This window comes from Aedes albopictus, chromosome 1, assembly GCF_035046485.1.
Source record: "Aedes albopictus strain Foshan chromosome 1, AalbF5, whole genome shotgun sequence".
In the NCBI taxonomy this organism is placed as follows: domain Eukaryota; kingdom Metazoa; phylum Arthropoda; class Insecta; order Diptera; family Culicidae; genus Aedes; species Aedes albopictus.
Genome location: NC_085136.1, coordinates 63,586,061 through 63,613,195, shown reverse-complemented (window position 1 = coordinate 63,613,195; position 27,135 = coordinate 63,586,061). Strand labels below are relative to the sequence as shown.

The window sequence follows — 27,135 nt, the reverse complement described above, 5'->3', positions numbered from 1 at the left end:
GCTCGTAGTCCTGAATAATTTTGCCTTCCTATAAGATTTGAATATCGTGCAATACCTCATCAAATTCGTACCGGAGATTATTATGTACACTAGCGCCACGTGGTGGTGACGTTCGGAACTGGAAGTACTTGTAGTCCTGAACAACTTTGCCGAAGATCGTACTTTCCTGTCGGGCTTCAATCTCGTGCTTTATCCCACCAAAGTCGTACCGGAAGTAACTATGTACACTAGCGTCCGTGGTGGTGAAATTTGGAACTATGTTCTTCATGACCTGGAAGTATTCGTAATCCTGAATAACTTTGCCGAAGATCGCATCTTCCTATCTGGCTTCAATCTCTTGTTATATCCCATCAAAGTCGTACCGGACGTCACTATGTACACTAGCGCCACGTGGTGGTAAAATTCCGAACTATACTCTTCATGACCTAGAAGTACTCGTAGTCCTGAACAACTTTCTCAAAGATGGTACCTTCCTATCTGGCTTCAATCTTGTGATATATCTCACCAAAGTTGTACCAGAAGTCACTATGTACACTAGCGCCACGTGGTGGCAAAGTTTTAAACTATGCTCTTCATGACCTGGAAGTACTCGTAATCCTGAACAACTTTGCCGAAGATTGCATCTTCCTATCTGGCTTCAATCTCGTGCTATATCCCTCCAAAGTCATACCGGAAGTAACTATGTGCACTTGCGTCCGTGGTGATGAAATTTTGAACTACGCTCTCCATCACCTAGAAGTACTCGTAGTCCTGAACAACTTGGCCGAAGATCACATCCTCCTATCTGGCTTAATCTCGTGCTATATCCCACCAAGGTCGTACCGGAAGTCACTATGTACACTAGCGCCACGTGGTGGTAAAATTCCGAACTATGCTCTTCGTGACCTGGAAATACTCGTAGTCCTGAACAACTTTGCCGAAGATCGCACCTTCCTATCTGGCTTCAATTTCGTGCTATATCCCTCCAAAGTCATACCGGAAGTAACTATGTACACTTGCGTCCGTGGTGGTGAAATTTTGAACTACGCTCGCCATCTCCTAGAAGTACTCGTAGTCCTGAACAACTTTGCCGAAGACAGAATGTTGCTATCTTGTCGATGTTCCGAAAGAACTCGCTACAAAGACATGGTACTCACAACCAAACCGGGAACAAAAAGGAACCGGAAGAAGTTAAAAATGTGGAACTAATGTTTTCGCCTGGTTCTCACCGGAAGCTGCATGAAATTACAATCGGCTTTCACTACACCTCTCTAGGATAGTGTAGGATTCCGTTAACGCAAAAAGATTGAAATTTGGTTCACTAACTGCTGAGATATGGATGTGCAAAAAAACAGTTCCACGTTTTTTTGCCTGTCGGTACTTAGCGTGTTAAGCTAAGTCAACAACTACAGGGGATAGACAAAATGATCGGGACAGGCAAAATTTTCTCTTCTCAAAAAAATTTCAAATAGCTGTTACTTTTCGAAAAGTGTATCAAACATTCTCAAATTTGCACTGTAAGTTGATCAACTATTTGTATATCAGTGGACAAAATTGGGAAAAGATCGAACTATTATGCAAAAAGTTATAAAGATTCTAAAAAAAAAAGCTATAATTATTCGATAGCCAACTTTCAGCTGTTATATCTCCGGATTCAACGAACCGAATGCAATGAAATTTTGACCATTTATGACTTATATAATGAGCTTTGAAAAACTTTTGACATAACTTAAAATTCTTAACCTGGAAGAAAATTATAACGTTTAGATTATTTTTCTAATAAAACACTAAATTCTCAAATTTCAAACATCGTTTCAAAATTCAGGATGCTAATTATATTTCAATTAAATTCTCTCTGATTATCTTGAATACAGATATGTTTTGTAAGAAAGTAACAACATTGGCGGCAATTCATTGAAAAAGTAATGAGATGCATATTAAAAATAGATCAATTTACTAAAAAATCTCAAAATTATTTAAATCACTATAACTTTTTCTCTTGCTGATAATTTCAAGTTTAGTCAAACGCTTTCAGAGCTCATTATAGAAGTCATAAATGGACAAAATTTCGTTGCATTCGGTACATTGAATCCGGAGATATAACAGCTCAAAGTTGTCTATCGGATAATACTACCTTTTTCTAAAATGCTTATAACTTCGTGCAAAATAGCCCGATCTTTTCTAAATTTTGTCCACTGATACACAACTAGTTGATCAACACACAGTGAAAATTTGAGAATATTTGATGCACTTTTCGAAAAGTTACAGCTAATTGGACATTTTTTGGAAAATGCAAATTTTGCCTGTCCCGATCATTTTGTCTATCCCCTGTATGTTTGGTCCTGTAGCTAGGATACCAGGGACGTTTTCACAATGCTCATGAATTTCACTTCCATATCGATACTGAATTTCGTAAAATTCATTTTAAATTTTTAAGCTCTAAAAGTGGTTCTTTGACGACTTTGATGAGAAAATTGAAATGAAAAGGTAAAGCGAAAAAACTGTTTTGCCCAAATTTTGAGCATTTTCCCATAGTTTTCATAGGGTGACGCTAGAGCAAATCGTTTTATCGCTCTAACTTTTTTGTTTCAATTTTCTCATCAAAGTCGTCAAAGAACCACTTTTACAGCTTCCAAAAACGCACATTTTTGTGCGCTGAGATTGTTGCTACGTCTTTCCGTTCAAAAGATATTGATGATTTTCTAGAACAAATTGCCACTTTTCAAGTATTTTTTACTAGAGTTACAAAAATAACTCCTCACTAATTTTTTGATAGGTTTTATAACAATATTTCTTCTTTTGAATGCTGGAAAAAGATATTTTTTATTTCCGCCCCAACTCGTAAGATCGCCTTTTGAATAAACTATGATTTTTAAAGAAAAACACTCATAACTTTTGAACCAAAAGAGATAACGATCGTCTCAGCGCACAAAATGACGCGTTTTCAAATGCTCTACCAGTGATTCTTGGGCGACTTTGATGAGAAATTGAAACTGAAAAAGTTAAAGCCAGAAAACCTGCTTTTCCTGAATCACCCTAAGCTTATTCAAAAATATATCTCTAGATCGGTCAATTTTAAAGCTACAAAAAAACTGTCTTCAGCAAACTTGCTCAAAATTGATGGGTCTCCAACTTTTCCGAAGAATGTATATAGTTATTCTTGCAAATAAAAAAGTTTGGTTTCCAATTTCTGTGAAAATATGGACCACCCTTTGTAGAAGACTATATTTGTCTGAAAATTTATTTGAAGGCACTGCATGCATCCTTCCTCGTAAAACAACACTGACCATGCAGATTTATATAAAGCTCAATATCTCAAATCCGTTGTGAGATAGGCAATTCGAATGTTCGACAATGTTGTAATGCACCTCATTTGCAGTGCATTGTTACACAAAAATATATTACGAGGGTCTCCTTTTCAGATCCTTCGGTCATTGGAAAAAAAAACTCACATGATTACAAATCGCATCCGAGAGCTACGAGTTACGCCACGCAAGGAAGTCTTGAATATCGTCCATTTTTCCTGTTCATGAGCATGTTTCTCATCGGTCAATTACCAAATTCCAGATCGGATCGCTATGTAAAATTTCGTATGCGTGTTGGTAACTACACCATCACCAAATGTAAACATGAAAAATCTCAAAAAATCGATTTTCACCGGGATACTCACACGGTGATTGAAATAGCTTTTTTCGACTTCTGCGCGTGGACAAATCACGAGTACCAAAACCAAAAAACAAAAGCTCGTTTTTACTCCCAGCCTACTATGGCATGAGATACTGCTTACGTGCATGCAAATGAGGTCTCCAGTTACCCTAGTGGTTGAGGCTATGGATCGCCAAACTGGGGAAGGTTGCTTTCATTCCCGTTCCGGTCGGGAAAATTTTCTCGACTCCCTGGGGATAGTGCTGTGCTGAAGATCCAAAAGACTGGTGGAAACCAATCTATCTACAGTGTATCAAACAATTGTCCGTACAGCAATTTTTTGGTCAGAATAGTTTTTCATTTAAATGATTATAACTTTTTATACGTCAATCAAAAACGCTGAAATTTTGACCAACTATAACCCATATATTGAAGCTCCATTGGTACAATTTTGAGCGAGATTGAATAAGTTTTCTGAAAGTTACAGACCTTTTAGTAAAACTTATAATAGTTATTTATGTAGTGAGTTGCAAAAAGTTGATTTTTTCAGCACGAGTCGTACATTTATCCAACGAGGCTTGCCGAGTTGGATAAATACGAAGAGTGCTGAAAAAATCGAGTTTTGCAACGAGCTCCATACAAAATTTTATGCAATGATTTTTTTCATAATGCAACCCATTTGAGTTGCATAATGTTCATAATGCAACTCAAATGAGTTGCATAATGAACATTATACAACTATTTTTCATTATGCAACTTATTTCAGTTGCATAATGAGCCAGTTCGGAAAAATTGGCTATTATGATACCAAAATGAGTTATATAAAATGTAAATTATGATACTGAATTGCATAAAATTTTTTAATACATTTTTAAAACATTATATCTTAATATGTACTTGATGAAACTTTTTCAATATTTTTCGTGTTACAGCTTATACCTAAGGCTTTCATATGCAGCTTCGTTTAAGGATATATATTCACTACAAAAAATATGAAAAATCTGAATATGTTCAGAGTGTCATTTGGAAATTTATCATATTTTGATCAATAAAAGTGCCAAGTGTTTTCAACTTTTTCAAATTCTCTTAATGATATATTTTTATGCAGGACCTACTATACTACATATGAAGAGTAGGTCCTATGGATTTTTCGTTCAGTTAATGCACTTTTATTGGTGGAAAACGTTTGGCAGATTATATGTGCAAAATATGGCAAATTTGAAAACATCGTCAACTACATACGCACATTTTTCATATTTTTTGTAGTAAATATGAAACTCCAAACATGGTTGCATATGAAAGCTTTAGGTATAAGATGTAACACACAAAAAATTGAAAAAAAAAATCATCGTGTACATATTGAGATATAATGTATTAAAAATGTGTTCAAAAATCTTATAAGTTTTACTAAATGTTCTAGGGTGCCTGTACCAGTTATCGCACCACCTAAGAAAAACTATTTCTACAAAAATAAGAAGAAGACCGACGAATGTAAACAATAAGTCAAATGATAGATTAGTTTCCATACTTTACAGGAAAAATATAAAACCCGAGCCAAAACTACTTTTAGTATTTATTACGGCGTGTGCCAATGATAGGAACCCTGTACCAGTTATGGACACATTTGTTAATTTGGGTTCCACTTCGCACTATTTACATGCATTCCTTATGGGATTTGCCATAACTGGTACACTATGGCGAAATAGGGTGCAAGGAGGCCGAAAAGTTAAGGAAAATGATTTATTTCTACCACAATTTGAGCAAATTGTGAAGTTTGAATGATTGCAATCATCTTTTGTGATCGTGATCTATTGTTCACGAAATTTGTCTTGTTGATTTATATCTTTAAAGGTTGAAAATCAACTATGGCGAATTTGAGGTACTATAGCCATAACTGGTACACTGAGCCTATAACTTTCAGAAAACTTATTCGATCTCGCTCAAAATTTTACTAATGGAGCTTTAATATATGATTCATGATTGGTCAAAATTTCAGCGTTTCTGATTGACGCATAAAAAAATTATTAACATTTGAATGAAATAATTTTGACAAAAAAAATGCTGTACGGACAATTGTTTGATACACTGTGGTTTTCGGCGCAAGTAGCCATTTAAGTCTTCAGATTAGCGCACTTAGAAATTCGATGTATGTCTTCGTTATATCCTCAGCTTAAGAATACGAGGTAACGGGGATAATGGACTGACAAAAGCTATGCAAAGTGAGGTGCAAATGATAATGAGACAATAAGAAACAAATAGAAAATGAAACTTGTGCAAAAGGACAACGACTTCTGCTTCCACCCCTCTTCATCTTCTCTTCCTAATTAATAGAAAAAAAGGAACGTTTTTTTTATTCTTAATCACATAATCTAATTTACAGCTCTATTGTCCACTGGGGCACTACGTGAGCAATTTCAATTGACAGCTGCACTTACATTTTTGTACAGCGCCTAGGTCCTATTCTACTTTATCGAACTGGTTGCCTTTCTGCTGCTTTCACTTTTTCTACTTTATATCTAGTAGAATGATGAGCACAAGGATGGTGATGGATGGCCGTTGTTCCTTTCCAGTCCGATTGGGGGTCCATTATGAGTAGCAATTCGCCGATGTCCAGGTATCCGGGTCCGTTTGAGCCATGGGGCTCAGAAGAGGGTCAGTGTCAGTTGCTCTCGGGGGAAAAGCAACTGACGAAAAATTGCAAGTGCCGGGGCTGGGAATCAAACCCATGACCATCCGCATATGAAGCGAACGTGTGACCAACTACGCCACGGACCCCGGCAAAAGGAACGTTTATTTCTTTAAATTATTCCAATTTATTACTGTCATTGCAACAACAAGTTGTAATGCACTCGTATGTGGTAGAAACACATTGTTACATGAAACATTGAAAAACTTTTAATGGATCGCCTCAAAATTGTCACGTTCCTTTTCATTTTCAAAATTTAAAATTATGATTTCTTTTTTAAGGTATTGCTTTTGCTTGACAACGCAACTTGCCACTTCGACATTAATCATGAAAAGGTGAAGTTTGTTTTCCTGCCACCGAACACCACGTCCCTAATCCAACCACTGGATCAAGGAATAATTGCAACAATGAAGAAACATTACATAAAACAAACTTTTAAATTTATCCTGGACAAACTTGAGGCCGACACATCATTGTCGGTGACAGCGGCGTGGAAGCAATTTACAATGAAGGATTGCGTAAGATTCATTGGGATTGCCAAGGAAGCACTGAAACGGTCTACGCTTAATGGATGTTGGAGAGCAATTTGGCCCACATGTGTTTCCAAGAACGAAACAGAAGTAGATATGGATGCCACAATCCTCAAAATCTGCCATGCTGTAGGAAAGGAAGGATTTGAGAATCTTGAAAAGAAAAATTTGGAGGAACTGATGATCGACAACCCTCTCGACGATGATGAACTGATGGAGTTACTGATTGAATCGGAAGAAAATTTTGGAGACGCAGAAGAAAGCGAGGTATGTGGGCAGGAATTCAACCAGACTAAGCTTGGTGAACTTCTTGAAATGGCAGAAAAGATGGGCGACATGGCCTTGGATGAGGACCTTGATGTTGAACGAGCCGTGCAATTTCGGGCTGATTTGCGGAGAGTGACGCTTCGGTATAATCAGCTATTCAAACAGCAGTCAGTTACTGTTTTGGCTGCCAAAAATTGCTCGGTCGATGAAGAGAGAATGGGTTAACTAAAATAAGGGCAGTTGTACGATTAAGTTGTTTATTTTTTTATTTTCTGTCAGCACTGGATTTAAAACGAAAGAGAACAATAAAAGAAATTTTCCATCCATATTTTTTGCTTCACTACTTAATACACCTTGAAACGTATACAGAAGGCATCACGGTCAACCGATAAACAAATAGTTCTTATCCTTCTGAACAAGGTATTCGAAGACGGCACTTTTCTATCTACTCTCGACCCTAAAATTTGGAAGTCTGGAACTTTATTTGATGATCACCTTTTTAATTTTTTTTTGTATATTTTAACTACTGCTAATTCTACACTTTGATGATTACCACCACCTAGCGGCGAAATCACCAACTAATTGGTAAATCAACAGAATGCTCTTATCCTTCTGAACAACTTTGCCGAAAATGGCACTTTTGTATCTGCTTTGGATCGCGAGATAGAAAAGTCTCAAATTCTACTTGATAACTAGCGCCACCTAGCGGTGAAATCTCCAACTAAATTGATAAATCAAGAGAATGCTTTTATACTTCTGAACAACTTTGCCGAAGACGGCACATTTCTATCTGCTTTGGATCGCGAGATAGAAAAGTCTAAAAATTCACTTGATAACTAGCGCCACCTAGCGGCGAAATCTCCAACTAATTGGTAAATCAGCAGAATGCTTTTATACTTCTGAACAACTTTGCCGAAGACGGCACTTTTCTATCTGCTTTGGATCACGAGTTAGGGAAGTCTAAAACTTTACTTGGTAACTACGTTTACCGGTGCCTTGAAGCAACACCCCCAGATAATGGATTATTTTATGTAGATCGATCAGTGTTGCCATCTGAGGTCAAAATTTCGAACAGTGAATGGCCACACATGATAGCCCTTGGTCAGTACTCAAACTTTGCTGAACACATGGAGAAGGTAAACTTGCATCTAACATTGGTATTTGGACGAAATTAGGTAAGTACTGTGATGTAGGTGATACTAATTCTAGAAATAAATTAAAATTGAAATAATAATTAAAATTATATTTACCAATGCTGTTTTCTTGACAAAAGGATCCTCTGCGATTGATCCGAAACCAACACTACAGCACAATCCAACGAAGCGTCAAAAACAGCAAGCGGAAAATTGAATCCTTGAACTAAAAACGGCCACTCTAATATGGGTTTCACTGCACACTCTGCTTGTAATCCGCCGTCACCGAGAATTCAATCGTAGTACACCGAGACTTCAATCCGCAATGCTTGAGGAATGTTCACCCTGAAACGAGAAAAAATGTCCGATGCAAAAAAAACTTCGCCTTCTCAGGTCAATGATGAAAATCGGATGTAAAATGGCACAGTGTGCGAAAAATTGAATCCTTGAACTAAAAACAGCCACTCTTATATGGGTTGCACTGCACACTCTGCTTGTAATCCGCCGCCACCGATAATTCAATCGTAGTACACCGAGACTTCAATCCGCAATGCTTGAGGAATGTTCACCCTGAAACGAGAAAAAATGTCAGATGCAGAAAAAACTTCGCCTTCTCAGGTCAATGATGAAAATCGGATGTAAAATGGCCCAGTGTGCGACAAATTGAAGTAACCGTTCCCACTGTCTAGGAGGCATGGCATCGGCAAACTTGCTCAAAATTTATAGGTCTCCAACTATTCCGAAGAATGTATATAGTTATTCTTGCAAATAAAAAAGTTTGGTTTCCAATTTCTGTGAAAATATGGACCACCCTAATGTTCATGTACATTTGAAAGAGGGCCTTATTATTAGCAACAACTTTGTAGAAGACTATATTTGTCTAAAAATTCATTTGAAGGCGCTGCATGCATCTTTCCTCGAAAATCTGGTTCATGGACCACTGTGCACTGTGCTTCGGTTTCCAAGTTTGAAAATCAACGAGGAAAAAAATGATAAAGAATACTAATTCTAGAAAAAACTTAAAATTAAAATAATAATTAAAATTATATTTACCAATGCGGTTTTCTTGACAAAAGGATCCTCTGCGATTGATCCGAAACCAACACTACAGCACAATCCAACGAAGCGTCAAAAACAGCAAGCGAAAAATTGAATCCTTGAACTAAAAACAGTCACTCTTATATGGGTTTCACTGCACACTCTGCTTGTAATCCGCCGCCACCGATAATTCAATCGTAGCACATCCTGAAACGAGAAAAAATGTCAGATGCAGAAAAAACTTCGCCTTCTCAGGTCAATGATGAAAATCGGATGTAAAATGGCCCAGTGTGCGACAAATTGAAGTAACCGTTCCCAGTGTCTAGGAGGCATGGCAGTGGGAGTGCATTTTCAGTTTTACATGGCTGCCTTTTCAATAGGATTTCATTTTGATGTTTGTCTTATCTATGTATCACTCTTGGCTGAGATGGACTTGATTACGGCCTTATCAGCTATGGTTGTAATATCGCTGAATAAGTCATAAGACCAGAATAGCATTTTTCTTTTATTCCAACATGAACAAACATGAAAGTGCACCTGTGGAGATGACTCAATTGTGACCTCACCCAACATGTCTGAAAAGCACATCTCTCGCACTTCGAAAGCTCGCAACTGCAACGATGTCATTTATTTAGGGGAAAGCGGGGTAAGATGCCATTTTTCAGCCACATTTGTTAGGCTTTCAATGTGGTAGCAGCAACTAGACAATATTTGCTCGATGCTTCAGCAAAAACATTCACTAAATTATTGCATTTTCATCGATTTTTAGCGATTTCATAGTAAGTGGTGCAAAAAGGCCATCTACCATAGGGTAAGATGCCACTTCATGGAAACATTCAAAAATTACGTCCATCAGTCTGGCATTTTCGACTCACTTTCACCCCTCTGTCACGTTTTTTTTTCGTATACTCAATACATGGAGTGTCACTACCAGTGGCATTTTGGGCTCTGTTCCCCTACTTAGAAAGGCGCCAACCATTTTAGCATGCGCGATGAAAAAGCAATAAAGATTATGTACCGATATAAAATCCATCCTAAACTTTGAATCACCCCCTTCCGACGTTTTTTACTGACACAATAATAGTTATTTATGTGACTCTGTATGTAACAGGCTTAGTTTGAAAAAAAAAAGAACAATACATTTTTAAAAGAACAAAACACTAGAAGGAATTAATAGATTGGTTACCAATTACACTCAATCCTGTTTATTACACGACTGACGCGTCCGCGCAAGAAAAAGTTCGTGTAAAGAAACATCGTGAAACTTCGAGAAATCGTGCAAAAAAAATTGCAAGGGATTTGCCCTCCGCAAATGACCAAAATCGCGTAACTTCGAGAAAATCGTGTAAAAAAGTCGTGTAAAAACAGGATTGAGTGTAATTCGATAACGTTACATCGTTTGAAGAACAGCCTTATAAATTGAAGAAGGGCAATCCTCCTATACAGTAAGCAGTTCAACTACCAATAAACTCAATAAACACCAAAACATTTTCCATAACATATCATTCCGGGAAATTGATTATTCTGGAAAATGATTTCCGGAAAATGGTGTAGACCCGAAAAAAAAAACCAACCGTGATAGTGGTTTTATGGTGCACGGTGATGTACTTACTTTGGTGAAAAAAAGTGGATGTGGATAAATCGTCTGTAATTATGAAAATAACGATCTGAATTTTGTGAATGGACAATTCTTCACGCTTAGAGCCTAAACTAGCTTATGGAGTTGATAAACCCAATTAATATGGAAATTTCAATTACTTTAACTGATACCACGTCACTGTTTCTCGTTGGGCGTCTGCGAACAAACTGATTGATTACCGTGAAGTGCATTTTTAGCGCGGGAGTTCACGTCGCGAAAGATAATGAGTCAAGTGTATCAGCGTCGAAGATATAGAAACATCGCGAAGCATTGCCAGTTTCACCTGTAGCTAAAACTCTTGATAATGGCGGTGCTAGACCTGTGCGCCGACTGCATGTATTCCGTTCGGCGGCGTCGAGAGGGCCATGATCTAAATTTTATCATGAAGTCAATATTGACGAGGAAAAGGAGTTGTGAGTACTGTTCGGACAGAACCATACTACCGGTGCAGATCTCTACCCCTACCAACACCACTAGAACAGACCCTACTTGACAGTCATTACAGAAACACAACGTAGAATAGTCCACATTTGTTGTACGTCCGATATGTTTAATAAAATGTGAAGTGTTTAATTATTGTTTCACTGCTAAGCAAGATTTGTATCCATCACCTACCACTTGCACGATCAAGTACACATTAGGTAGAATGTCTGATCTAAGAATTTTTCATGATCCTACACTCCCGATTAAGCATTCGAGATCATCCCCAAAATATATGGTATGTTTGGAAGACCATGTCTCTTTATTTTTGCGTCCAATTTCAATACTGAAGCATTTCTTTACTGTTCGCTTCCCTAAGAGAGCATTTGTATTTTAGGTGAATTATCTAGATTGTTGTTTGCTTCCTAGTAAGGGTATGCGGTATGGGATTTTTTTCAAGGCGAAACAAAGCGAAACGAAATTCAAAAATATTTCGTTAGATCGATACGAAATCCAAATTCACTAGGTATTTTTCGAAACGGAACGAAATTTTCGAAAAAGTTCCGCGAAATTTTGCTGTTACTTCAGTTTTGTGCGAATCGGTACTGCGTGTTTGCGGTGGCGCGAATAACATTTCCATAAAGATCTCATCCCATAGCTTGTTTTGCTACAGTGCCATTTATATTATTTTTCAATTTTTCGCAACCTACATTGAAATTTTAAATAATTTCACCAATAACTTAATAAGATTGATCTATTGACTACACCCTTTGAAGCCGTAATTTTCCCAAGCGTTATAATGGATTTTTTCTACGTTTTTCTGTTGTTTTGGTAGTCAATAGTATAAAAACGGTAGAATATTATGCAGAATTTTTTTTTGATATCCTTAGACCTGTGCGCCGACTATATTTTGTTCGGCGGCGGCGCGATGGTCATTTTTGACCGGCGGCGGCGGCGTCATCGGCGTCACGCCGGTGGCAGCTTTCGGCGGCGGCGGCGGCGGCGTGAATCGGCGTGACCAAAATTTGACCATAATGAGATTGGCAAATCAAAGAAAAAAAAACTCACTTTCGTTGGATGCTTCGGATTTTTTGCAACCGTGGACCCGATATTATGATAAATATATTTTTTCATCTGCCCCCTCAAATAGCAAAAACCAGCCAAAAAATTTTGAAGGGGAAGGGGGAGAGAGAGAGAAAGTCAGAACTAAATTAGGAGCAGCCTAAATTAGAATTAATACCTATTTTATTTCTGTTTGAGTCCGTCACTGCCACCAGTCAGTGATTATGCATATTGAGACATTACCTGTATCCTTAGTGTAATGCATGTTGCATTACTCCATTGCAAATCAAGGGCAATAAAATATCGATTTTGCTATAGCTTTTGTTTTGTTTTCTCAACATCTTCTGAAGCTATAAGAAGGTCGCAATATTTATGCTAAGGAATCCCCAATGATTTCAGGAAGCAATCCCAAAAGGAAATCCAAAAGGAGCCTAAAAGAAACTCCTCAAAAAATTTCTGGACTAATCTCTGCATGAACTGCTGTATGGAACCCTGAAGAAACTTCTGCAGGAATCTCTGGTGAATCAAGAATCTCTCTTAGAGAGATCCCTGCAGAAGCTTCTGAAGAAATCGCTGGTTGGAGTTTTCGAGGAATTTCAGAAAGAAATCCATAACGAATCGAAAGAAATTCCAGGAGGATTCCCCAAATCAATTTAAGAAGGAATCCTAAGGGAATTACAGCAGGAATTCCAGGAGGAATCTCCGAAGGAATTCCAGCGAGAATTCTAAAAGAAATTCGAGAAGGAAAACCCCAAGCAGGAGCTAGGAGGAACCAACGAAAAATACCCAGGACGAAGCTCTGAAAGAATTGCAGGACAAATCCCTGAGAGAATACTAGGAGGAATTTCCTCGAAGGAATTTCAGGAGGAATCCCCAAAGGAAATCCAGAAGGAATCCTCGACGAAATATCAGGAGAAATCCCCGAAGGGATTTTAGGAGGTATCCTCGAAGGAAGAATCCCTCAGGAGAAACCCCCGAAGGAATTCTAGAAGGAATCCCGGAAGGAACTCTAGGAGGAATCTCCGAAGGAATTCCATGAAGAATCCCCGATAGAATTCCAGGAGAAATTCTCGAAGGAATTCTAGGAAGAATCACCCCACAGGAATTCTGGGAGGACTCCCAAAGGAATTCCAGGAGGAACCTCCGAAGATATTTGAAAATAAGTCACCAAAGAAATTCCAAGAGGGATTCCCGAAGGAAATCCAGAAGGAATCTTCGACAAACCATCAGGAGAAAATCCACGAAGGAATTTTAGCAAGAATCCTCGAAATTACAGCAGAAATCCCTGCAGGAATACCAGGGGGCACCATCGAAGGGATTTCGAGAGGAATCTTCGAAGGAATTCCAAGCGGAGAAAACCCCGAAGGAATTCCAGGAGGATTTTTCAAAGGAATTCTGGAAGAAATCCTCAAAGTATTTCTAGGAAGAACTATCGGAAAATATCCAGGAGGAATCCTCGTTGGAGTTCCATGAGGAGCCCCTGAAGTAATTGCAAGAGGAGTTCCCACTGGAATTCCAAGAGGAAACCCCGAAATAATTCCATCACGAGTCCCAAAGAAATTTGAGCAGGATTCCTTAAAAAACTTCGAATTAGAGAAAGAATCCCCGAAGGATTTCCAGGAGAAATCAAGGAAAAATATGGGGGAGAAATCTCTGAAGGAGTTCAAGGAGAAATCCTGAGGAATCGAAAATAATGAGAAATCCCTGCAGGAATCCCAGGTGAAACTCCTGAAGGAAATCCAGGAGGAATCTCCGAAGGATTTTCAAGCGGTATACACGAAGGATTTTCTAGAGGAATCCCCATAGGAAGTCCAGGAGAAATCTCCGAAGGAATTCCAGGAGAATCCTGAAGGAATTCCATGAGGAATCCTCGAAGCAAATTCAGGAGGAATCTCTTAAGCAATTCTTAATGAAATCATCAATGAAGTTCCAGGACGAAATCCCGAATAGATTTCAGGAGAAATCCACGTTAGAATATTAGGGGAAATCCCTGAGAGAATTTTAGGAGGAATCCATGAAGGATGTCCAGAAAGAATATCCGAAGGTATTCCAGGAGAAATTCCAGAATGATTTCTAGGCGGAATCTCCGAAATAAAATCCAGAAGGAATCCCCGAAAGAATTCCAGCAGGAATCTCCGAAGAAAGCCTGGGGGAATCCCTAAATGAAGTCCAACAGAGATCCCTGGAGGAATTATATGAGAAATTCTTAGAAGTTATTCTTAGAGAAATCACCAAGAAACTCCAGGAAAAATTCACGAAGAAATTCCAGGAGGAATCCTCGAAGGAAGTTCAAGGGAACCCCTGAAGGAAGTCTAGCAGGAATCCCCGAAAAAAATACAAGAGGTATCCCTGCAGGGATTCCAGGGGAATGCACGAAGAAATTCCGGTAGGCATTTCCAACGGATTTTCAAGCGGAATCCTTGAAGAATTTTCAATGGATATTTCCGGGTAGGAGGAAGGATTTGCAAGAGGTATTCCCTTAAAAAAATCCTGGACGAATTCCAGATGGAAATCCATGAGGAACTCTTGTAGAAACTCCATGAATGATCCCTCAAAAATATCCTGGAGCTAATTATAATCCTAAGGAAATTATTGAAGGAGTTTCTTCAAGATTCTCTGAAGGAATTCCTGAATAAGCTACTGGAGAATTCTCTGATGTAACTCCTGAAGGCATCCGTGAGTCTTTCTGGAAAAATCTCGATCTCAATCTACAATCTGAAAGAACTCCAGGAGCGATCCCTGGATTAACTTCTGGAAGAATCTCTAAAAGAACTTCTCGAGGAATCCCCTAAGGATATCCTGAAGGAATCTTGGAAGAAACGGTTATAGGGTGAAAGCACTAGCCTTCGCCCCCTCCATATAAACTCCATTTTTATGTATGGAATGGCGAAGATTAGAGCAGAATTTTGGGGGGTGGGCAAAGTCTAGAGCTTTTACCCTATGAAAATCATTGAATAAACTTCTGGAGGAATCCCTTAATTCTCCTGGAGGTATCCTTAGATCTTCCTATAAGATTCTCTGAAGAAACTTCTGTAGAGATTTCTGAAGGAACATCTGTAGAAATTCAGAAGGAATCTCTGAAAAAAAAATCTGCAAGAATCCCTGCAACTCCTGGAGGAATCTCTGGTGGAACTCCTGGAGTAATTTCTGTAAGAGCTCCAGTAGTAGGAATTTCTAAAAGAATTTCAGAAGGAATCCTTGTAGGAACGCCTGGACTAATTTCTGAAGACCTTCTGCAAAAATTTCTGAAAAAACTTCTCACGGGATGGATCTCCAGGTGGCATTTATGAGTCCTCCTGAAGAATATTTAAAGGGACTACTGGAAGTTCTTGAACTGGAATATTTAAAGGAAAGCTTGGAGAACTTCTGAAGGATTTCCTAATGAACACCCGGAGGCATCCCTGAACTCTCCTGGAACTATTGGGGAGATCCCTTAGTGAATTCTTGGAGAGATCACCGAAGGAACTTCTGGAGCAATCTGAAAATTTTTCATGAGGCATGTGTGTATCATGTAGTACTTCTGTCGTATTGGTTTGTATAATTAGTTATTTTGTGATAACTGAACATCATTGGGGCTTCCATAGCCTGTTGATGTAAGTAATAATAAATAAATAATAAATAATAATGAATTTCTGAAAGATATCCTGGAAGAATCTTTTAGGAAACTGCATGACTAGTTTCTGATGAAACTGCTGTATGAATTCTTGAAGGAACTTCAGAAGGAATCCATGAAGAAATTCTCAGACCAATTTCTGAAGGACCTCCTATGAGAATCCCTGAAGGATTTTCTGGATGAATCTTTGATGTATCTCTAGGAGGCATCCCTGAATCCTCCCGGAAGTATTTTTGAACGAACTCCTGGAGTTTTCCCTGTCGTGGTCTTCCTGAGCGATCTACTAAAGAAAAAATCAATGATAAAACACCTGGAAGCGTCCCTGTAGAATTTTCTGGAGGAATCTCAGGTGGATCTCCAGGGGGCATCACTGAATATTTTAAAAAATCTCTGAAGAAACTTCTGGAGAGCTGTGAATGAGGAATTATTAATTATTCAATTATAATCTAATTCAAAATTAAAACAAAAGTTCTAAGACTTGAGAAATCAATTATTGTAGTCAATTATTTATGATAGTTATCGTGAGATTTTTTTTTTCTCAACTTTATGTGAACTTAATTTTGATCGTGCACTGATCACCGGCGTGAAAAATGAAAATCGGCGACGTGAAAAACAGCGGTGTATGGCGCACCGCCGGTACCTTGATCGGCGTCAGCGTGGGACAAAAAGTGTCGGCGGCGGCGGTGCACAGGTCTAATCCTAGGTCATCCACATTATTCTTGAGCTTACATCTTTAAGTCTATGGGTGTAACGGTAACTTCTTTCATTATACAAAGCTACGATTTGTAATCTATCATGTTCAGTAAGTTTTCTGACAGGTTTATTGACAGTGTGGAGCCTCGTAGCCGTGCGGTTAGGGTCACCAAGCTTATAATCGCACCATGCTATGGGGTGAGGGTTCGATTCCCGCTTCGGGCGTTGAAAATTTTCGTGAGAATAGTTTCTTCCCCGTTTCCACTGGTGCATGCTCCGTTGTCCGTTGTCTAATGTTAAGTTTAAAACAGTCTGTACAGGCGAAAGCTGAAGACGTTGTCCGTGTCTTTTTGACAGTAAACTGGAACCTCTTTTTATGTACATGGCTGGGACTACATATATTAAAAAAACCCAGATTAATCCACCTAGTGGTGATAGCGCCTTTCTCATCGAGTATGTACTTTAAGATATTTCCGTCGACATAAGCCGAAGTGTTCCTGAATCCTGAAAATACTCTAGAATGGAACAAATATCATTTTCTTCTTTTGTCACAGTGCTCGTTTGTCAATGAGGGGATGGAGTTGATAAATAATAAATCTATTTGATGAAAAAAATGCTCAAACAATTAAGCAAAACCGCTTAATTCATCGGGTTTGGTAAGAAATTTTCTGGAGGACTCTTCACCTTAAAATTTAAATATTTATTGGTTTATTAATTTGTGCCCTTCCTCAAAATGTTGAATTCCGACCCAAAATTTCCAAGGGGGACCCTTCTTGGCACGAAATTTGTGTCAGCCTTGTTCAGAAAAGCAAGAACCTTATCAAAGCCATAATCGAATATGGAAACTTATTGATGGCTCATATTCCTATGTTATGTATTATGTTAAACGTATAAACAGAGCTGAATAATATTAAACCTCTCAGTTGACTGCTTGACCACCTTCACTAGAACTGGATGCCGAACATTATCAAGACATTTCAGCAATTTTTTTCTGCACAGTTTAGCCTTTACTTTATTATCATTGGTTATACTGCCGTTCTAGGCATGATTATCCCATGTTATATGGGATTCCCATATAACATGGGACAATTGGGCGTGGAACGGCAGTATAAAATTCATGTAAAATTTGGAAAAAAAGTGCAAGCAAGTAAAATTTCCCATAATAAAACCCATTGAAATTTCAACCGTGTTACAGAGCGCGATGGCTCAACCAGTTGCATCAAAATTGTGCACAGTTATTTAACCTTAGTAAGGTCTTGGGGTCTTTTTTGACCTTTTTCAAATTTCAATTCTCTGTAGCTTTTGTTTAACGAACCCAAGCAAGCTCAAATTTTCTGACAATTATTTTTTCGCGGAAATAAACCTTCCCCAAAAATCAAAAGCATTGAATGACCCCAAGGAGTGCTCCCATAAAAAAAGTTACAAATAAGACCCTGGGGTCATTTTTGACCCCACACTTTGGACAGCTCGCAAAAATCAGTGGCTTGTCCGATTTTGTGAATCTCTTTGGCTCAAATAAAAGGGGCACAAGTCTAGTTTTCAATGCCACCGGAGAAATCCGGATTTGGCCGCTGTGGCCACCGGGAACCTGCTTCAACTGAAAAATGCCGCTTTAGAGACCCTAACTTTGGTAAGCTATAACTTTGCAACCAAACAAGTATAGGGATTCCGGAAGGTGGTCAATTGGGCAACGACAATGAACTTCGTATAGCTTTCGCTCCAAAACCCGGCGCCACATGGTGCAACCTTCATGGATTTTCATGTCTGTTGTTCTTGTGATACACAAAGAGATTGATAGTCATCTTCTTTTTCATCTTGGAGTAACATCCCTACTGGAAAAAAATCCTGCTTCTCAGCTCAATCGTTTATGAGCACTTCTACTAGTATTTACTGAGAGTTATCTCTGCCAAACATAATTTTACATATGTATATCGTGTTGCAGGCACGAAGATACTATATGCCCAAGGGAGTAATTTCCCTTAAGAAAAGTTTGTAGGCCGACCGTAAATCCCGTCACCCTCATGCTAAATGCATTTACAGCTATGGTTATAGGGGCATCAAATGAATAGTCATATTGGTTCCACGTCGTCACCGGAGCAATCCATATTGTTTGCTCTCAGATTTTTACAACAAATGCAGGCTTTTGACGGTTCATTTTTTATTATTAATCGTGACTGTAATGTTCTGGTATAGAAATGAACAAATGCTGATCTCGATCTTTTAGGCACTCCAGTGCCCACGGGAGCAACCCCAATTGTGTTAGGATCAGTGTACCAGTTATGACTATAGTACCTCAAATTCGCCATAGTTGATTTTCAACCTTTAAAGATACAAATCAACAAGAAAACATTCGTGAACAACAGATCATGATCACAAAGGATGATTGCAATCATTCAAACTTCACAATTTGCTCAAATTATGGTAGAAATAAATCATTTTCCTTAACTTTTCGGCCTCCTTGCACCCTATTTCGCTATAGTGTACCAGTTATGGCAACTCCCATAAGGAATGCATGTAAATAGTGCGAAGTGGAACCCAAATTAACAAATGTGTCCATAACTGGTACAGGGTTCCTATCATTGGCACACGCTGTAATCTATATATATATAAATGCAGTGGCATACGTGGGACCGCGCATAACTTGCGAATGGGGGGTCCGATTTGGGTCGTCTAAGTTTTGTTCTGTTAGTTTTCACCCAAGGAAGGTTTATGAGGCCTAAAACATGGGAAAATTGAGAGTTTTTGAAAATCGGGTTTTCATACATTTTGAACGGGGGCTTGGGGCTTCAAACGTCAAAAAACGCAGTAGGCATGACAAAGTTTGCCGGGTACAGCTAGTAAATACTAAAAGTAGTTTTGGCTCCATTTTTATATTTTTCCTGTAAAGTATGAAAACAAATCAATCATTTGACTTATTGTTTACATTCGTCGGTCTTCCTCTTATTCTTGTAGAAACAGTTTTTCTTAGGTGGTGCGATAACTGGTACAGGCACCCTACTTCAATTTTCTTTCTGCAACAAAAGCAGGCATTCGGAAGTTCGCCATACTGTCGTGAGCGCTATTCGTAATTTTGACTTTCTTGTATATGTCTCGTAAAATAACAAAACTATGATATTTCTGCCATATTATGATTAAGATTTTGTCATTATCTACCGTATGCGTGATAATGTTTGCATTAGGGGCTGTCCATAAACCACGTGGCCATTTTTTTGGGACTTTTCAACCCCCCCGCGTGGTCATTAGTCCATACAAAAAAATTTATTTGCTGTTTAAAATGTCAGGAATAACAATAAATAATAAAATCTCGTCATTTTATCGATCGGGTAGAGCTTAATAACTTTTCCCACGAATGTCGCATCGCTTTGCGGTCTTTGGAGGTCTGATTCCTCATGAAATTATCTACAGAAATCATTCAACGACTTATTTTTAGGGATCAATGGGTGACCTCAAGCGATTTTTCTTTGAAGAAGTAAATTTTCCCCAGAGTAAATCGTATGAAAAACTAAGAATGGCGGGCGCTAAAATTTAGTTTCTTCGATCAAAATCAAATTTTGCACAGTTGATATGGGGCCAAAATGGAACTCAAAAAGTGTACAGGAGTTGGAGTTTTTCCATTTTTTATTTTTTCCCATATAAACCGTGTACCAGGCTAATTCCATATTCTCGGAATCATATTACCGCTTTCATCTTTAAATTTGGGCGACTCAACTTCCAGCGACACTGCCGTAAGTTTATATTCATTTTTTAGAAAATTTGGCAACTTTGGGTTAAGTTTACATACATTTTTTTTTGAAAAAGTTTCTTTTAAATCATGTTTAAAGTTTCTTTGACTTATTATCTTTTGAATGAAACCTAGGGTTTTGAAATCGGACGCAAATTGGCGGAGATATGGGCCTAAAAACATGACATGTTTTTGAGGGGGTGACCCCAAACTTTTGAACGGGAGTGTGGGTGTCTTCGGCAATGTTTTTCAGATAGATGGTAGCTGTCCTGTAGGACACAAATAGGCCTTCAAACCCGCTCTGGCCCTATGGTGGCCATCGGAATGGGCCCTGGGGAACCTGTTTCGAAGTTTATTAAACCTTCACGTACCCGACCTACGACAACACATTTTCAAAATGCTGGCATTCCGTCAATTTTCATCTGATTTTTTTGAAGTCGCCCTCAATTGATCATAAATTGGTGCTAGTTTATTATACTCAAGTGTCCATGCAATATCCGGTACCATTCCGGAGATATTCCGGATTGTGCTGGGGTCAGGAGATTGTCTAAATGGCTAAAAGCTCTAGATCTTCCGATGATTTCGTTTGAAGACATTATATTATGTACTAAATTGTTTATGCCAAATCAAGCCGTCTAGTGAGGAAATCGCGCCATTTAGTCTTGAAATCGCGTTTTGGATCACAATGACCCTAATGCACGATGAAGGTTAAATATATTCAATAGTGAAAATAGAGAATATATTTCCAAAATGTTGGTATAATGTCGCAACATTTAATTTTTCAGAGTTGGTTTCTCCGCCAAAAAAGTGTATTTCAGTAGCACCTACAAACTTGTAGAACATATCAGGTTGAAGCTTTACGATATAATCACGGAAAAGTTCAAAAAACTAATTTTCAGGTTGTTCTTTAAAACATTTATATTTTCTCCCCAAAAATGAAGTCCATGCTATATGATGTCTCCAGAAAAGTTACTTGATGTTACACGTTCTACAACTTTGCTAAAGGCATCTACCCTCTAAAAATATTTTGGTTGGGTTTTTCAGGGCATATCCTTCAACACCTATATGCTAAAATGTCACCTAACGGCTCTTAGAGATTTTGATCGTCTTTTTTCGGAATGGTCCCACTGCACAATGGTCCATGAACCAGATTTACGAGGAAAGATGAATGCAGCACCTTCAAATGAATTTTTAGACAAATATAGTCTTCTACAAAGTTGTTGCTAATAATAAGGCCCTCTTTCAAATGTACATGAAAATTAGGGTTGTCCATATTTTCACAGAAATTGGAAACCAAACTTTTTTATTTGCAAGAATAACTATATACATTCTTCGGAAAAGTTGGAGACCTATAAATTTTGAGCAAGTTTGCTGAAGACAGTTTTTTTGTAGCTTTAAAATTGACCGATCTAGAGATATATTTCTGAATAAGCTTAGAGTGATTCAGGAAAAGCAGGTTTTGTGGCTTTCACTTTTCCAGTTTCAATTTCTCATCAAAGTCGCCCAAGAATCACTTGTAGAGCATTTGAAAACGCGTCACTTCGTGCGCTGAGACGATCGTTATCTCTTTTGGTTCAAAAGTTATGAGTGTTTTTCTTTAAAAATCATAGTTTATTCAAAAGGCGATATTACGAGTTGGGGCAAAGATAAAAAATATCTTTTTCCAGCATTCAAAAGAAGAAATATTGTTATGAAACAATTCAAAAAATTAGAGAGGTGTTATTTTTGTAACTCAAGTAAAAAATACTTGAAAAGTGGCTATTTTTTTCTAGAAAATGATCAATATCTTTTGAACGGAATGACGTAGCAACAATCTCAGCGCACAAAAGTGTGCGTTTTTGGAAGCTGTAAATGTGGTTCTTTGACGACTTTGATGAGAAAATTGAAACCAAAAAGTTAGAGCGATAAAACCCACTATGGGAAAATGCTCAAAATTTGGGCAAAACAGTTTTTTCGCTTTATCTTTTTCATTTTAAGATTTTCTAATCAAAGTCGTCAAAGAACCACTTTTAGAGCTTCCAAAAACGCACATTTTCGTGCGCTGAGAATGTTGCTACGTCATTCCGTTCAAAAGTTATTGATGATTTTCTAGAAAAAATAGCCACTTTTCAAGTATTTTTTTACATGAGTTGCAAAAATAACACCTCTCTAATTTTTTGATATGTTTTATAACAATACTTCTTCTTTTGAATGCTGGAAAATGATATTTTTCATGTTTGCCCCAACTCGTAATATCGCCTTTTGAATAAACTATGATTTTTAAAGAAAAACACTCATAACTTTTGAACCAAAAGAGTTAACGATCGTCTCAGCGCACGAAATGACGCGTTTTCAAATGCTCTACCAGTGATTCTTGGGCGACTTTGATGAGAAATTGAAACTGAAAAAGTTAGAGCCAGAAAACCTGCTTTTCCTGAATCACCCTAAGCTTATTCAAAAATATATCTCTAGATCGGTCAATTTTAAAGCTACTAAAAAACTGTCTTCGGCAAACTTGCTCAAAATTTATAGGTCTCCAACTATTCCGAAGAATGTATATAGTTATTCTTGCAAATAAAAAAGTTTGGTTTCCAATTTCTGTGAAAATATGGACCACCCTAATGTTCATGTACATTTGAAAGAGGGCCTTATTATTAGCAACAACTTTGTAGAAGACTATATTTGTCTAAAAATTCATTTGAAGGCGCTGCATGCATCTTTCCTCGAAAATCTGGTTCATGGACCACTGTGCACTGTGCTTCGGTTTCCAAGTTTGAAAATCAACGAGGAAAAAATTGATAAAGAATACTAATTCTAGAAATAAATTAAAATTAAAATAATAAAGAAAATTATATTTACCAATGCGGTTTTCTTGACAAAAGGATCCTCTGCGATTGATCCGAAACCAACACTACAGCACAATCCAACGAAGCGTCAAAAAACAGCAAGCGAAAAATTGAATCCTTGAACTAAAAACAGTCACTCTTATATGGGTTTCACTGCACACTCTGCTTGTAATCCGCCGCCACCGATAATTCAATCGTAGCACACCCTGAAACGAGAAAAAATGTCACTTCGCCTTCTCAGGTCAATGATGAAAATCGGATGTAAAATGGCCCAGTGTGCGACAAATTGAAGTAACCGTTCCCACTGTCTAGGAGGCATGGCAGTGGGAGTGCATTTTCAGTTTTACATAGGATTTCAATTTGATGTTTGTCTTATCCATCGCTCTTGGCTGAGCTGGACTTGATTACGGCCTTATCAGCTACGGTTGTAATATCGCTGAATGAGTCATAAGACCAGTTTGGCATTTTTCTTTTATTCCAACATGAACAAACATGAAAGTGCACCTGTGGAGATGACTCAATTGTGACCTCACCCAACATGTCTGAAAAGCACATCTCTCGCACTTCGAAAGCTCGCAACTGATGAAGGGCAATCCTCCTATACAGTGAGCAGTTCAACTGCCAATAAACTCAATAAACACAACATTTTCCACAACATATCATTCCGGGGAATTGATTATTCTGGAAAATGATTTCCGGAAAATGGTGTAGAACCGAAAAAAAAAACAACCGTAATAGTGATTTTATGGTGCACGGTGATGTGCTCATTTAGGTAAAAATGGTGGAAGTGGATAAATCGTCTGTGATTATGAAAATAACGATCTGAATTTTGTGAATGGACACTTCTTCACGCTTAGCACGCTGAAAGAGCATAAACTAGCTTATGGAATTGATAAACCCAATTAATATGACAATTTCACTTACTTTAACTGATACCAAGTCACTGTTTCTCCTTGAACGTATGCGATCAAACTGATTGATTACCGCGAAGTGCATTGCGGAAGTTAACGAGTCAAGTGTATCAGCGTCGAAGATATAGAAGCATCGCGAAGCATTGCCAGTTTCAACTGTAGCTAAAACTCTTGATAATGGCGGTGCTAGACCTGTGCGCCGACTGCATGTATTCCGTTCGGCGGCGTCGAGAGGGCCATGATCTAAATTTTATCATGAAGTCAATATTGACGAGGAAAAGGAGTTGTGAGTACACATTAGGTAGAATGTCTAATCTAAGAATTTTTCATGATCCTACACTCCCGATTAAGCATTCGAGATCATCCCCAAAATAAATGGTATGTTTGGAAGACCATGTCTGTTTATTTTTGCGTCCAATTTTAATACTGAAGCATTTCTTTACCGTTCGCTTCCCTAAGAGAGCATTTATATTTTAAGTGAATTATGTAGATTGTTGTTTGCTTCCTAATAAGGGTATGCGGTATGGGATTTTTTTCAAGGCGAAACAAAGCGAAACGAAGTTCAAAAATGTTTCGTTAGATCGATACGAAATCCGAATTCACTAGGTATTTTTCGGAACGAAACGAAGTTTTTGAAAAAGTTCCGCGAGGTTTTGTAGTAAATTCAGTTTTGTGCGAATCGGTACTGTGTAATTGCGGTGGCGCGAATTATATTTCCATAAAGATCTCATCCCATAGCTTGTTTTGCTACAGTGCCATTTATATTATTTTTCAATTTTTTGCGACCTATCTTGAAATTTTAAATAATTACACCAATAACATAATAGATACGGGAGCCCACGGCAACGGAAGAAACGACGACGCCAGTGCAGCGGAGGACGGAAATGAACCAACTCCCACGCTGAGGGAGATTGAGGATGCCATTCACCAGCTCAAAACCAACAAAGCAGCTGGTAAGGATGGTATCGCAGCTGAACTCATCAAGATGGGCCCAGAAAAGTTGACCACCTGTCTGCATCGGCTGATAGTCAGGATCTGGGAAACCGAACAGCTACCGGAGGAGTGGAAGGAAGGGGTAATCTGCCCCATTCACATGAAAGGCGACCATTTGGAATGTGAGAACTTCAGGGCGATCACTATGTATTTTGAATGCTGCCTACAAAGTGCTATCCCAGATCATCTTCCGTCATCTGTCACCTAAAACGAATGAGTTAGTGGGAAGTTATCAGGCTGGCTTCATCGACGGCCGGTCGACAACGGACCAGATCTTTACCGTACGGCAAATCCTCCAGAAATGCCGTGAGTACCAGGTCCCAACGCATCACCTGTTCATCGACTTCAAAGCGGCATACGACAGTATCGACCGTGCTACCTATGAGGGCTTTGTGGTCGCCAAAGTAAACGGGGTCTTCTTCTGTAGCTGTTATGCGCCTCCGCGGTGGCCGATTGAGCAGTTCACGCAAATGCTGGACCGCTTAACGACCGTGCTAACAGGGCGAAGGCCGGTGGTAATAGCGGGTGACTTTAATGCCTGGACCGTAGAATAGGGAAGCCGTTTCACGAACCAGTGGGGTCAGATCCTGCTAGAAACCCTGGCCATCTTAGATGTCGACTTGGCTAATGTCGGTACCAAGAGTACCTATAGTCGAAACGGAACGGAGTCAATTATTGACGTGACCTTTTGTAGTCCTGGCCTAACGAGTAGTCCGAACTGGAGAGTAGATGATGGCTACACTCACAGCGACCACCTGGCGGTGCGCTACAGTATCGACTACAATCACAGCAGACAGCGGATAGAAGAAGAGGTGGCTAGGCCAAGGCCAAGCCCTCGCAGGTGGAAGACATCATACTTCGACGAAGGGGTATTTAGGGAGGCGCTCCGCTGTGAGCGAAACTTATTCGGTTTAGACGGCGTCGAGCTGGTAGCGGTGCTCTCACGTGCGTGTGATGCGACCATGTCTAGGCGAGTCCACACTGGAAATGAGAGGCCACCGGCTTACTGGTGGACCGACGCGATTGCGGACATGCGCCGCGCCTGCCTACGGGCTAGGCGGCGGATACAGCGAGCACGATCAGAGGAAGAGCGAAACGAACGGCGGGTGGTGTTCGCCGCTGCAAAAGCCGCGCTTAAGACCGAGATAAGAGCAAGCAAAAAGGCCTGCTTTGAGGGTCTCTGTCAGAGTGCCAATGTGAACCCGTGGGGTGACGCCTACAGGATCGTTATGGCCAAGACGAGAGGTGTGATGGCTCCTGCAGGGCAATCTCCAGAGATGTTGGAGGGGATCATTGGAGGACTTTTTCCGCGTCATGATCCTAGTCCTTTGCCTCCTTTCATAGGACAGCCGGGGACTGGGGCTGGCGATGAGGAGAGGGTCACCGATGTGGAACTTGCGGGGATAGCTAAGTCCCATAGCGTAGGTAAGGTCCCAGGTCCGCACGGAGTTCCGAACCTGGCCTTAAAAGTAGCTATTGCAGAGGCTCCCGAGATGTTCAGGTCTGCTATGCAGAAATGGCTGGACGAGGGAGTTTTCCCAGAAGCTTGGAAAAGGCAGAGCCTGGTACTATTGCCAAAGGCGGGGAAACCACCCGGAGACCCGTTGGCATATAGACCAATATGCTTGATTGACACGGCGGGGAAGGTGCTCGAAAAGATCATCCTCAATAGAATGTTGCGGTTCACCGAGGGCGAAAATGATCTTTCGAGTAACCAGTACGGCTTCCGGAAGGGGAGGTCCACCGTAGACGCTATCTTGTCGGTTACAAAAACCGCCGAGAAAGCACTCGAGCCTAAGAGGAGGGGAATTCGCTTTTGCGCGGTAGTGACTGTGGATGTAAGGAATGCATTTAATAGCGCCAGCTGGTCTGCTATTGCCGATGCGCTCTTGCGTCTGGGGATACCGGAGTACCCGTACAAGATTCTCGGAAGTTACTTTCAGAATCGTGTACTAGTCTACGACACGGAGGTGGGTCGGA

General features: G+C 39.3%; 1 protein-coding gene across 4 annotated transcripts in view; it reads right to left on the bottom strand.

The window, feature by feature from the left end:
• The window catches only part of LOC115256531 (uncharacterized), a 111,838-nt gene extending 87,522 nt beyond the window's left edge, over positions 1–24,316 (bottom strand). Inside the window, exons 1-4 of one of the 4 annotated variants that reach the window (XM_062844663.1) lie at positions 24,176–24,315; positions 23,265–23,457; positions 9,294–9,485; positions 8,358–8,810 (exon numbers count right to left, since the gene is read on the bottom strand). The gene's annotated coding sequence lies outside the window, so the exon portion shown is untranslated. Of the gene's footprint in view, positions 1–8,357; positions 8,811–9,293; positions 9,486–10,890; positions 10,924–11,036; positions 11,261–23,264; positions 23,458–24,175 lie in introns of those variants that run through there. The other 3 variants (XM_062844664.1, XM_062844666.1, XM_062844665.1) reach the window with 3 other exon arrangements.
• Positions 24,317–27,135: the final 2,819 nt, after the last annotated feature.